The following is a 5,124-nucleotide window of genomic DNA, read 5'->3' as shown; positions in this document are numbered from 1 at the left end:
ATGTGTTGTGTTTTTTATAACTCATCTTGTATTGATATCTTTTTTCTTTAATTATTAAAATACGTACCTAATTCACATGTTCAAATGGAAGTACATGCACDRCCCATTTTCATATTGTCATATTACCGACTTTTATGAATCGTGAACCATTGTGTTCATGTTACTTCTATCATTTTATGAATCGTGAATCATTGTATTCATGTTACTTCTATCATATGAACACAAATGTTATTTTTTAAGCTTGATACCAAATCTTTATATTTGTGTAAGTGTTTGCACCCGGTGTTCATAGCGTTGGGGTTATGTGTTCATATATTTTATACGATATGAACAACAGGTGAACACGATATGAACAAGGAGTGAACAACCATATAAGATCAGAAACATATATGAACAAGGGGTGAACCTTAAACAGTGTGGATGCAATGCATGTATAAAACTCCAATTGACAAATGATCGTTCCTGAATGTGTTTATAATGAAGGAACTATTGTTCACAAGCTGTTCATATCATGTTCATAATTTTTTTTTATTTTCTGTCGTATAACATTTATTCTTATTATGTTCATATTGTGTTTATAAATGCTATGCAGTCCAAGTTCATATATATGTCAAATTTTTGTTCGTATTTGACACAATGGTTCATATATATATATAGCTGTGTTCATATGGTTCTTATATTAACAAAAATAAATTAACAAAAAATCATAGAATTTTGATTTTGTAACTCTCAATTAATCAATGATATGGGAGTTACATAATTTTTTTTTTATCTAAATACCCTTTTCAAGATTGTTCACTTATCTTTATGCAATTTTAAATTTAAAAAAATAAGTTTTTATCATCATTAATCACAACCATTTATTGAAAGATTGAATGACCAAGATCGGTTAACAAAGTTAACACAAAAACTTTGGTTAACATTTGATCTTACCCCTCTTTATATATATATATATATATATATATATATATATATATATATATATATATATATATATATATAGCAGGAGATTATTATGAAGCATTTGTGAATATAAAATCAATTATAGAGATTTCAAAGGGGAAATTACCCAAAATGAACATAATACACTAACAAAATAACCACTTTTCAGACTTTTCTCACAAAATGACTACAAATATCGCCCCTGGAGGGCGATTTACTTTATTGGGAGTGATTTCATGTTTTGAGGTACGGATGGGTCTCACATGTATACCATTTGGGGAACAAAAATCTGATTTTTTGACACTTTCATCAAAATCGTCCCAATATATTGAAAATTGCCTCTGGGGGGTGATTTTGACCCTTATTCTGTCCTGTAGTGGAGACATTCTATGATGCAACTTTTTGGTTGATTTGACAACTCAATGACGATGTGTCTAGTATATGGGGCGATTTTCATTGGTATTTTGTTTTTTTAGGACCAAATGTAGTATATATAGCCCTAGTAATCCAAACAAAAAAATATAGTAATCCAAACACTTCTACTCTCACAACCCTTAACCCTTAAATACAATCTACTATCATAACCTTTAACACAAATATGAATCTACATCAAAGTGATAATGGTTTCGTGAATGTTCAAAGTGGCAGTTCGTTCTAGACGATAAATGGTGTTGTAAAATATATGTCGTTAGAAGCGTCCAAACGTACATTACATTTGCCTTCGCCCAGACGATAAGTTTACATAGTCGTTTTAAATAAAAATCTTTTGAGTTGTGAGTTATTTGAGCTAGGTGACGACGAGGATGTGGTGATGTTCCAAAACGTCGTTCATCAAAACTTATTGCAAATTTTGACACTCTTTATTGTCGATGGTAGTGATGATGGTAGAGATCCATCAAGTGCCATAATCCATCAATCAAGTATGTTTTTCCCGGCGGTAGTGATGCAAACCCATATGGTCCTTTTGGAATCAATCAAACATGTATTTTTTTACCCCCGTGGTAGTAGTGGAAATCCCTATGGTTCTGCTAGAATCAATCAATGAGGTTATTTCTTCCCTAGAGGTAGTGGGCGAAATCCATATTTTGCTATCGAAATAAATCAACCGAACAGTTTGGTCCCCGGTGGTAGTAGTGGAAATCCATATTTTTCTGTCGAGATCAATCCAATCAGTAGTTTATTTCCTGGTTGTAGTGGCACCCATACCTACAATGTTGCCAGAATCAATCAACATGGTGCCATCGTAATGAATGAACTTTATAATTTTGTTCATGTGTTGAAGACGCCGAGAGTAAAGCAACCATATCAAACCCAACAGACTGAGATTTTTGAACCAATAAATGATTTTAATATGATAGTTTTATGGTTTAATATTTGAACCAGTCTCCAAAATGGTGAATAGTGTGGGAGGTAAACAAGGATGAAGATGTTTCTGTTGCAGCAGAAACTTTGAATATACTTGAAGACAATAACTCAGATGATGAATAAATCCATCTGGTAAGGAATAGTTTTTGGGTTATGTCCGACCCAACACCTTGCCCTGCCCCCGTCATCAAACGTAGAAGAAACATTTCCTACTAGCCTACATCACATGTAAAAGTTCTGCAAGCCTCTGACTCGAAGGAAGCATTGAAGCTGACATTGGGATTAAAATGCTTTTGTGAAAACCTCCAATTAAAGGTTAAAAAAATCATCCAAAAACCGCTACGAGGCAATGTGTCAATCCTCGGACTGTGATTGTCGTTTAATGTCAATTTCTATCGATGATACCAGTATGTTTCAGGTTCGGAAATTGCATGATGAACACATTTGTTCAAGGTGCCAAGTCCACCTAAACCACCGTAATGAGAATAAAAAGGTTTCAGGTCATATGAGTTTGAAAGACTGTTGGAGAGTCTACCATGGAAAAGATATTATGGAAGATATGAACCAACAATTCAATATTAACATATCCACAACCAAGTATGACGAATAAAGATGTATGCCTTACAACTATTGAAGGGGACCATTGAATCGTCATTTAACCTACTCTAGGTTTATTGTCACAATCTGAAGATAGTGAATCCGGGGACTGTGACTAAGATCGTCCTTGATGCATTAGGACGATTTGACATGTTGTTTGTTGCACTTGGTTGTTCGGTAATAAGTTTCATTATATTGTTTGAATTCATAATTTCATTTTATGGTTTGAAATTTATATTTGTAACCTCGTTCATCTGCAGATCCGCTTGTTTCTAGGACACCTGCGACTGCTCCTTATAATGGACGGTGCCCATCTGAAGGGGCCATACATGGACACCATGTTCTTAGCAGTTAACATGGATGGAAATAACCAGATCGTACCCATTGCAATGGGAGTGGGGAAGACAGAAAGTGGCCCTTCATGGACATGGTTTTTATATAAATTGAGGCAATGTATTGGTGAAATGCCCAATTTAACCTTTATAACCGATAGAGTTGCTTCTATTGAGTTGGCCATTAGAATGGTATTTCCCAACGCACATCACCGGACTTTGTTGTCGGCATTTGAGCTAAAACGTGCGCCTAACCTCTAATAGAAACAAAAGAAAAAGATGGATGTTCTGGGAGGCATACAAATCTTATAGGGTGTTAGACTTTGAAGCTACAATGGATTTGATGCAATGCAGATTACCTAATGCCGCTCAATATCTTGAGAAAGTTGGTTATGCTAGATGGGCAAGTTCATACTTCTCTGGATTGCAGTATAATACAATGACTTCCAATAGTGCCGAGTCCATCAACTCAGTAACTCGATTTGCACGTTTCCTACCGATTAACAATGTTAGTTGAATTTTATCGGACGATACTGCAACAATGGTATTTTATACATAACAAATGTAAATTTATATTCAAAACTATATTGTAAATTATATACCATAGGCTGATGTTATCATTTTTTTGTAGCACAAATGATAAATGTAGTCACACCTTAGGCGGAGACAAAAATAGAAAAAGGAATCAATAGAAGTGCAACATGGAGGGTATTTCCCATTACCGAGTTGTTGTTTGAAGTTAACGACAGGTATAAGAATGGAAAGTGTCATTTGCATGCTAAGATTTGTACATGTATGCAATGACAACATCACTAAATTTTGGTAGAACACCTATAAAAAAATCATAAATTAAATTTTGTAGAAAAATAATCTAAGCAAAAATAAAAAATAGATTATTAAGTTAAATACTAGACAAAAATAGATTATTAAGTTAAAATAAAAAAATTTACGATTTCTTACAGGTGGTTTCATGATATATAACAGTGACGGCAGACAGTAGCGGAAGTCGGTATACGGTGGTGGATGTCGGTGGACGGTGGTAGATGTTGGTAGTTGGTGGTGGACGCCGGTATACGATCTACGGTGGAAGATGTCAATGGAAGATGTTGGTGGAAGGTGGTGGACATCAGTATACGGTGGTTATTCATGGTGGTCAGTGGTGGTAGAAATCCTTACAATTTGTATAAAATGGTCCTTCTCATGCCATTTTTATATAAAATCGTCCCAAATAAGACAAAAACATAGCCAAAATCGTCCCCACTATACTGTCACATCATTATGATGTGTCAAATCAAACATGAAGTTGTGTCATAAAATGTCTTCACTACAAGACAAAGTAATGGTTAAAATCGCCCCCAGGGTGCGATTTGTATGTTTTGGGGCGATTTGCATGAGGGTTTCTTAGAAAATCAAAATTTTGTCCCTTAAATTGTATGCATGTGAGACCCATTCGTACCTGTTTATGTGAAAGTGTCCCCAATAAAGTAAATCGCCCTCCAGGGGTGATTTTTTTGGTCATTTTTGTGAGAAAAGTCTGAAAATTGGTCATTTTGTTGGTGTACTATGTATAAAATGGTCATTTTGGGTAATTTTCGAATTTAAAATACAATTTTAGGGCATTGCGGATGTCGAGAAACAAACTACAAATGTTCAGGAATACCTGTTTCAATCATTGGCTCGATATCCGGTAAGCACAACAAGACCCGATGCTCGTGCATTTGATGTTACAAATGCAGGTACCACTGTTGGTCCCAAAAGGGTCTACAAGAATACTAAACAGGTTGTAGAAGGGGGGGGGGATGAATACAAACACAATTTTCAAATTTAAAATATATATTGATAAAGAAGATCAATACAGATTTTACAAGATTGTTTGCGGAAAGATAAG

This window comes from Cynara cardunculus (genome assembly GCF_001531365.2).
Source record: "Cynara cardunculus var. scolymus isolate 2C chromosome LG 10, CcrdV1, whole genome shotgun sequence".
NCBI classification, from domain to species: Eukaryota; Viridiplantae; Streptophyta; class Magnoliopsida; order Asterales; family Asteraceae; genus Cynara; species Cynara cardunculus.
Note: the sequence above shows the minus strand (reverse complement) of the source record.